Raw genomic sequence first — 10,436 nt, 5'->3', positions numbered from 1 at the left:
CACACACTATACGGCAGTAACTGTTAACCCCTTAAGGACCGCTGACGGTTCAGGACCGTCAGCGGCAAAACGTGCGTTTGGACCGCTGACGGTCCTGAACCGTCATAACGGTTTTGGGCAACTTACCTGATCGCCGTCGGTCCCACGGCGGCGATCAGCTCTACTCCCGGTCCAGGGGGACTGCCTGTCTGCCCGGGCAGTCCCCCCTCGGCAGATCAGGACCCCACGGCCATGTGATCACTCGATCACATGACCGCAATAGGGGTCTTTGTATCTGCCTGCAGGGGGACTGTCTGTGCTGACAGGCAGTCTCCCTGCAAGTAAAAAATCATAAAATAAAGTGTAAAAAAAAAGAAATCAGTGAAAAAAAAATAATAATATGTGTATATATATATGATATATATACATGTATTATATCTATATATACCTATATATAATATATGTATATATATAATATATATAATGTCACACTAAGTGTATTTTTATATTTATATATACGTATATTAATATAAAAATACACTTATATTTAAATTACACACGAATATATACAATATATATAATAACTATATATATGGTATATATATATTATTATAAAATACAAATAATATGTTAATAAAAATAAATAACAAAAAATAAAAATAATTTTTAATAATTAAAAAAAAATTATATATATATATTCAATTTTATTCTAACAGTATTTTGATATTGATATATATATATTTATATCAAAATACACTTAGAATGTAATGATATATATATCTATGTATAAATAAATAAATAAAAATAATACGAAATATACATATGTCCACATACAAAATTACATTAATAATTTCATAAATATACACGTAGACGTCAAATATATAAATATGTATATATATTAAAATTCTACGTGCATATTTATGTAATATTTTTACCTAATTAAGTAATTTTAATGATTGCAATTTGAGGGACCTGCCTGCCAACCCAGGCCAAAAGTCCAGATAATTTAATTTGCTAGCACTGTGCTTAACCCTGTAACTTTCTATGACACCCTAAATCCTGTACATGGGGGTACTGTTTTACTCGGGAGACTTCGCTGAACACAAATATTAGTGTTTCAAAACAGTAAAACATATCACAGCGATGATATTGTCAGTGAAAGTGAAGTTTTTTGCATTTTTCACACACAAACAGCTCTTTCACTGAGGATATTATTGCTGGGATATATTTTACTGTTCTGATACACTAATATTTGTGTTCAGCGAAGTCTCCTGAGTATAACAGTACCCCACATGTAGAGGTTTTATAGTGTTTGTGAAAGTTACAGGGTCAAATATAAGGCTTGATTTTACTTTTTTTTTTTTTATTGAAATTTGTCAGATTGGTTAGGTTGCCTTTGAGAGCGTATGGTAGCCAAGGAATGATAATTAGCCCCATGATGGCATACCATTTGCAAAAGAAGACAACCCAAGGTATTGCAAATGGGGTATGTTCAGCCTTTTTTAGTAGCCACTTAGTCACAAACACCGGCCAAAGTTAGCGTTTTTTGCATTTTTAACACACAAACAAATATAAATGCTAACTTTGGCCAGTGTTTGTGACTAGGTGGCTACTAAAAAAGACTGGACATACCCCATTTTAAATACCCTGGGTTGTCTACTTTAAAAAATATGTACATGTTAGGTGTGTTTCGGGGATTTATGACAGATAACGGTGTAACAATGTCACTATTGATACATTTAAAATATATATATATTGAAACAGCAATTTCCTACTTGTATTTATAGGCCTATAACTTGCAAAAAAAAGCAATAAAGCATGTAAACACTGGGTGTTTTTAAACTCGGGACAAAATTTTGAATCTATTTAGCAGTTTTTTTCATTAGCTTTTGTAGATAAGTAAAAGATTTTTCAAGTAAAAGTCCAAAAACATGTTTTTTTGTTTTTTTTTCACCATATTTTATTATTTTTTTTAAATACAATATATGACATAATATAAATACTGGTATGTAAAGAAAGCCCTTCTTGTCGTGAAAAAAACAATATATAACTTGTATGGGAACCGTAAATGAGAGAGCGGAAAATTACAGCTAAACACAAACACCACAAAAGTGTTAAAACTGCTCTGGTCCTTAACGTACAAACATCGCAAAAACAGGCCGGTCCTGAAGGGGTTAATCAATGTTTAATTCATGTTATAAACGCTAGAACCGCCAAATGTACACTGTTTTTAACAAGGAGACCCCACAATGACCCATCACTGCTGTCACACAAAGCCAGCCTGTAATAAGCGTTTTCACTGTTTCAATGTTATCTAACCAACTCGCCACATAATCTTTATGTCAGACAAAAATGTGCATTGTTATTTATCTATGCCCTATAAGTGTTCAAATGTACTATCTTCTACTTCTCTTAACATGAGACCGGCATAGTTCGCTAGGCATACCTATGTAACCGATATAACTTTTAAAAAATGTGCACGTTCTCAGAGCCACTGCTCTATATATTTGTTTTCCATATTATTCTACGCTGTTGTGGCGCATGACTATGTTTTGTACTCACCTGCACAACTAAAATAAAGAATTAAAAATATTATATTAAAATATTAATAATATAGGACAAAAATAGGCAGATATATGTATAAAATACAGCGTGGTATGGTACTGAAATAATGGCCAAAATTAAAAGCAGCAAAGCACCACAGCATATACACAAAATAACAATACCGCCAAATGAAAGTCCCAGTAAAAAGTCCAGTAAAGTGCAAACGCGTTTCAGCCCTAGATAGGGCCTTCCTCAGTGCTAAATTCCCGGAGAACCTTCAGGGCTTAAGTAGCCCCCTTGATAAGTCCAACTGCATCCAGCTGTGCTTCAGAAATCCCGCCAGCCATATCACTTCCGGTTTTGGAAAAAAACAAAAAAAAAAAAAAAAAATTTTAATTTAAAAAACATGTGACTTCCGGTTGGATGCGGTCATGTGATGTATTTGTGTTCCACCATGCGTTCCACACTCGGGCATGGTGGAATTGACTACAGAAAGTGTTCATATTGAAAGAGGGCATTTGCCCAAACAAATAATACAATAATATAGTAGAATAAATAAACAAATTGAGTAAGCTGTGAATAAATAAATCGGAATAGAAATATAAAATACAAAATATTTGTTAATATAGGTACATATAAAACATCATATATAAAATAGAAGAAATGTAACTCAGGGGGATGTGGAAGGGAGAGGAAACGTCCTAGAAGAAAAGATAATATAAAAATGTAAATATAATATTTAAAAAATATATAAAATATTATATTATAAAAAATGGACTAACTCAAAATCTATGTTGAGACCTTTAGGGCACATAGTGTCCAAAGTGAAAATCCATTTACCCTCTAACTTACTAAGTTCTCGGACATTATCCTCTCCTCTCCAATTCATCCGCTTCTTCCCAATAACCATAAAACTTAAGAGAGAAGTGTCACCATTATGAAATTCAATAAAATGTGCTGACACACTATGTTTAGTGTATCCCCTCCGTATGTTCCCCATGTGCTCCATAATGCGAGTTTTTAGGCTTCTTGTGGTCATGCCGACATACTGGAGCCCACAGGGACACCAGAGGAGATACACCACATTAGTGGAGTGGCATGTGACAACATCACGTATTTTAAAACTAGTTCCTGTAACATTGGATTTAAACGTGCTCTGTGTATCTTTCTTAAAAGTAGTATTCTTGCACGGTAAGCACATTTTACATGGATAAAAACCTGGTCTTTGGTTAAAAACATTCTTGTCTCCCTGTTTGCAATTAATAAAGCTTTTAACCAAGTGATCTTTAATATTTTTAGCCCCTTTAAAAATAACCTTCGGTTTCTCACCTATGATATCTTTAAGATCCCCATCCGTTTTTAAAATATGCCAGTGTTTATTCACTATGTGTTTAATTTGTTTAGAGTTGATATTATAATCCAAAATTAAAGGTACATACTCTTTATCCCTACTTATTGTATCTTTCTTTGGTTTAGGTTTTAATACCTCAACTCTATCCATGTTCTTCACTTGTTGAATCTGTTCTTTCAGGACAGTAGGATCATAATGTTTCTCTTTAAAAAATGACGTCAATGTGTTTGCTTGGTTATCAAATTGATGGGGATCTGTACAGTTCCTCAGCATTCTTATATATTGTCCTTTTGGCATGTTGTTGATCCAAGGGGCATAATGGCAACTGGTTGTGTCAATGTAACTATTGACGTCAACCAGTTTAAAAAACGTTTTGGTTTTAATACAAGAATCCTCTATATAGATAACCAGGTCTAAAAAATTGACATGGGAGGTACTATATTCACTGGTGAGAGTGATATTTCTAGAATTGTTATTTAAAAATTGAAAAAATGAAGTAAGGTGCTGTTCTCCCCCCCCTCCAAATAAAAAATATATCATCTATGTACCTGCGATAGAGGACCAAGTTCGCACTCCAAGGTACATCCTCTGAGAGGAAAGATTCCTCCCAGAAGGACATAAACAAATTTGCATAACCCGGTGCGAACTTGGTCCCCATCGCATTCCCAATCAGTTGTAAAAAATAAGAACCCTCAAACCAAAAGAAATTATTCTGTAAAATGAGTAAAATGCCCTCTATAATAAAATCTCTTTGGGTTTCTGGAACTAAACTATCTGATAAAAAGTGTCTAACTGAGTCACATCCTAGGTCATGTTTAATAATAGTATACAAACTATTAACATCGCAAGTTACTAATATGTGACCCTCCTCCCATGTTATATTTTGTAACTCTCTGATGAGATGGGAGGAGTCCTTAAGATAGGTAGGACGTGAAGTGACTATAGGTTGTAACAATCTGTCTATGTATTCAGACAGTCGACTCAATAGGGAATTAACCCCAGCCACTATCGGTCTGCCTGGTGGGTTAACCTTATCTTTATGGATTTTGGGGAGGGTATAAAAAACAGGGATTTTAGATGTTTTAACATTCAAGTAATCATATTCATCTTTATTTAGAATTTTTTGTGTGCGTCCTTTCTCTATTAGTTTAAAATATTTATCCTTAATAGACTCCATAGGGTTACCCGGCAACTTTAAATAAGTGTTCGAGTCCCCCAGTTGTCTATAGATCTCTTTAACGTAGTCTTCCCTATTTTGAATAACCACAGCCCCCCCCTTATCGGCAGGTTTTATAATAATTTGGTCATCTTTGCTTAATTCCCTAAGGGCTCTTTTCTCTATCGGTCGAAGGTTGTTCTCACGTCTTCCATATTTATTTTTGGGGATTTTTTTAATGTCCTCTATGACTAATCTCTCGAAGACCTCCATAGCACCACTGGAATGGTACTTAGGAAAAAATTTAGATTTATTCTTTAGTTTAGTATGTACCATATCGTCATTCACATCTTGGTTATCTTTAAAATCTTTTTGAGGGTGTTTTAAAAAAAATTTCTTTAAACACAGCTTACGATTAAACTTCTGTAAATCTATAAATGAGTTAAAAGCATCATTAGAACACGTAGGGGCAAATTTCAATCCCTTACTTAATACTCTGAGTTGATCTTCAGTAAAAGTTTTGTTGGATAAGTTAACTACACCTAAGTGTTTGTCTTTCCTCTCTTCCTCTCCTTTAAAGGGTCTTCCACTTCTAATTCCCCTTCTTCTTGAACCCAATTTCTCTTTCTCATTAATCGTTCGGTTCTTTGAGGGGGATGTGACCCTAAAAAAGGAGCGGAAGATGAAGGGAAAGGTAGAGGATTTCCTTGGGATGTATCTCCTGTTGAGTCCTCTGATAAAATTCGATATCTATTAGTCTGAGGGAACCGGGGTAATGGTTGAGTGGGGTTAGTTCTTGAACCATTCCTATTTTTGCTTCTTTGCCAACCTGGAGAAGAAGCAGGAGCATATGGTTTCTTGGTCTGATATTGATGGGGAGGAATGGGTTCCCTAAATTTTCTAGGTATAGATGGTGTATCATTGTAGGTTTTTCTTCCAGATACACCTAAGGACCGATGATCCGGGTGTTTAGGAAATTGATTGGTCTTATTATGGTGAGGATAATTTTGATGGTGGGAGTGATTTTTCCGGGAAAAGGATCTTACTTGGTTTAGAGCATAATCATTCTGATCTCTTTGAAACTTCCTCTTTTTAATGATTAGTGTATTTTCCTCCACTTTTTCCACATTATTCTTTACCATTTTAAGTGTATTATCAATTTCTGTACAATTGACTACTGGTTTAAGTTGTTCTTTAATTTGGTTAATCTGGATATCCAGCTGCATCAAATTACGTTTTTTTTTGCTGTACAATAATGGATATCATCCTAGCTGAAAAAGACTCCAAAGCGGAGTTCCAGATCTCCATAAAATCATCATCCTCCCTATCAAACGTGGGGGTTTTAAAAAATCGTAGACCTCTTGGGCTAATTTTTTGCTCCAAATATCGTTCTAGGGTAAATATATCCCATTTAGTTTTAGTCTCCTTAATTAGCAATTTTTCTAGTTTTTTACAAGCAAAATCTAGATTTTCTTCTGATTGAATAATGGGGCCTTGTATATTGTCAAATCTACTAGCAACCATATTCTGCCAGTTCTCTCTGGCTTCAAATAATTCCATTATTAATAGATCTCAAATAAATGGATCAGAGGTAAATTTACAAATATGAGCAGCCCACAACTTTAAGGGATAATGAAATAGCAAACAAAATATACACAAGGTGTATAGTTGTGTAGGCGCTTCCAACTTAAAATAGACAATAAAAGTAAGTGTGACAGAAAGGTGTAATCCCTTAACACCTAAAGGTAAAGTGAAACAATTAAAATAATTCACACCCACTTAGAAAAATATACCGAGTAAAAAGGATATACCACCTATTGCAGATATAGATATGGTGGTTACATCTGTAAAACAAATGAGACATACATAGTGTTTTCCATATAGGTAAAAACAAACAATTGTATCATATGAGGATTGAACTCACAAGGATGGAGCCTCTTAGGCTCTATGTACTTCGCTCTCGGGTGCCTATTCAGGCTTTCGATAATTTTCAGTTGAAGACCCAGACTCCACGAATTCAAGAGTAAATAAGGGTTTATTAATTGATAAAATATTATATTAAAATATTAATAATATAGGACAAAAATAGGCAGATATATGTATAAAATACAGCGTGGTATGGTACTGCAATAATGGCCAAAATTAAAAGCAGCAAAGCACCACAGCATATACAGAAAATAACAATACCGCCAAATGAAAGTCCCAGTAAAAAGTCCAGTAAGTGCAAACGCGTTTCAGCCCTAGATAGGGCCTTCCTCAGTGCTAAATTCCCGGAGAACCTTCAGGGCTTAAGTAGCCCCCTTGATAAGTCCAACTGCATCCAGCTGTGCTTCAGAAATCCCGCCAGCCATATCACTTCCGGTTTTGGAAAAAAAAATAAAAAAATCCATGTTCTTCACTTGTTGAGTCCTGAAAGAACAGATTCAACAAGTGAAGAACATGGATAGAGTTGAGGTATTAAAACCTAAACCAAAGAAAGATACAATAAGTAGGGATAAAGAGTATGTACCTTTAATTTTGGATTATAATATCAACTCTAAACAAATTAAACACATAGTGAATAAACACTGGCATATTTTAAAAACGGATGGGGATCTTAAAGATATCATAGGTGAGAAACCGAAGGTTATTTTTAAAGGGGCTAAAAATATTAAAGATCACTTGGTTAAAAGCTTTATTAATTGCAAACAGGGAGACAAGAATGTTTTTAACCAAAGACCAGGTTTTTATCCATGTAAAATGTGCTTACCGTGCAAGAATACTACTTTTAAGAAAGATACACAGAGCACGTTTAAATCCAATGTTACAGGAACTAGTTTTAAAATACGTGATGTTGTCACATGCCACTCCACTAATGTGGTGTATCTCCTCTGGTGTCCCTGTGGGCTCCAGTATGTCGGCATGACCACTAGAAGCCTAAAAACTCGCATTATGGAGCACATGGGGAACATACGGAGGGGATACACTAAACATAGTGTGTCAGCACATTTTATTGAATTTCATAATGGTGACACTTCTCTCTTAAGTTTTATGGTTATTGGGAAGAAGCGGATGAATTGGAGAGGAGAGGATAATGTCCGAGAACTTAGTAAGTTAGAGGGTAAATGGATTTTCACTTTGGACACTATGTGCCCTAAAGGTCTCAACATAGATTTTGAGTTAGTCCATTTTTTATAATATAATATTTTATATATTTTTAAAATATTATATTTACATTTTTATATTATCTTTTCTTCTAGGACGTTTCCTCTCCCTTCCACATCCCCCTGAGTTACATTTCTTCTATTTTATATATGATGTTTTATATGTACCTATATTAACAAATATTTTGTATTTTATATTTCTATTCCGATTTATTTATTCACAGCTTACTCAATTTGTTTATTTATTCTACTATATTATTGTATTATTTGTTTGGGCAAATGCCCTCTTTCAATATGAACACTTTCTGTAGTCAATTCCACCATGCCCGAGTGTGGAACGCATGGTGGAACACAAATACATCACATGACCGCATCCAACCGGAAGTCACGTTTTTTAAATTAAAAAAAATATATATCATTTTTTTTTTTTCTAAAACCGGAAGTGATATGGCTGGCGGGATTTCTGAAGCACAGCTGGATGCAGTTGGACTTATCAAGGGGGCTACTTAAGCCCTGAAGGTTCTCCGGGAATTTAGCACTGAGGAAGGCCCTATCTAGGGCTGAAACGCGTTTGCACTTTACTGGACTTTTTACTGGGACTTTCATTTGGCGGTATTGTTATTTTGTGTATATGCTGTGGTGCTTTGCTGCTTTTAATTTTGGCCATTATTGCAGTACCATACCACGCTGTATTTTATACATATATCTGCCTATTTTTGTCCTATATTATTAATATTTTAATATAATATTTTATCAATTAATAAACCCTTATTTACTCTTGAATTCGTGGAGTCTGGGTCTTCAACTGAAAATTATCGAAAGCCTGAATAGGCACCCGAGAGCGAAGTACATAGAGCCTAAGAGGCTCCATCCTTGTGAGTTCAATCCTCATATGATACAATTGTTTGTTTTTACCTATATGGAAAACACTATGTATGTCTCATTTGTTTTACAGATGTAACCACCATATCTATATCTGCAATAGGTGGTATATCCTTTTTACTCTGTATATTTTTCTAAGTGGGTGTGAATTATTTTAATTGTTTCACTTTACCTTTAGGTGTTAAGGGATTACACCTTTCTGTCACACTTACTTTTATTGTCTATTTTAAGTTGGAAGCGCCTACACAACTATACACCTTGTGTATATTTTGTTATCTATTTCTATTTATCTATCTATATCTATCTCTTTCTATCTAATTATTTCTATTTCTTTCTTCCTTTCTATCTATTCATTTCTATCTATCTCTTTCTATCTGTCTATTTCTAACTACCTATCTATCTAATTCTTCCTATCTATCTCTTTCTATACAATTCTTTCTATTTCTATCTATTCCTTTCTATCTATCTAATTATATCTAATTCTTTCTATTTCTTTCTATCTATCTATTCCTTTCTATATATATTTCTACCTATCTCTATCTCTTTCTATCTATCTATTTCTAACTACCTATCTATCTAATTCTGTCTATTTCTAACTACCTATCTTATTCTTTCTATCTATCTATATATCTATTTCTATCTCTATTTCTATCTAATTCTTTCTATTTCTATCTATCTATCTATCTATTTCTTTCTATCTATCTATCCATATCTATCTATTTCTATATATTCCTTTCATCCATATACATCCCCAAATCCATCCACTCCCATCATCCATATCATCCATCCATTCCCATCATCCAAATCCATCCACTCCCATCATCCATCCACTCCCATCATCCAAATCCATCCACTCCCATCATCCATATCATCCACTCCCATCATCCATCCACTCACCCTCAGTCACCCACCCTCACTCACTAAATACATTTACTTACGGTTTGAATCCTCTCCTCCTCCTCCTCTTCGGTCTTCAGCTGTCAGCTCAAGCCACTCCCACAGCAGTGCTGACAGCCTCAGCACACAAAGCGCGTGCACAGTGCTTTGTGTGCTGATAGCACGTCTGAAGTATTCACCCATGCGTGAATACGTCAGACAATGAGGCCTTTTTAGGGCCTCTGAACTCGGAAGTCCCTCTGGTGGTCTGATTGACTGCAACAAGAGGTGTTCCAAGCTTCCAATATTTCTCAGAAAATACAGTGCTTACAAGAAAAAGGCTGCAGGGAGCTGTAGCACTCACCTGAACAACCTCATTAAGCTGAAGTTGTTCAGGTGACTATAGTGTCCCTTTAACAATAAACAATACATTAAACACCCCACACCTTATAATGGGCACAGGGTGATTAAAAAAATAAAAATAATCCGGTGTCCTACATAAAGT

This window comes from Pelobates fuscus, chromosome 1 (genome assembly GCF_036172605.1).
Source record: "Pelobates fuscus isolate aPelFus1 chromosome 1, aPelFus1.pri, whole genome shotgun sequence".
NCBI lineage: Eukaryota > Metazoa > Chordata > Amphibia > Anura > Pelobatidae > Pelobates > Pelobates fuscus.
This window is presented reverse-complemented; position numbering follows the sequence as displayed.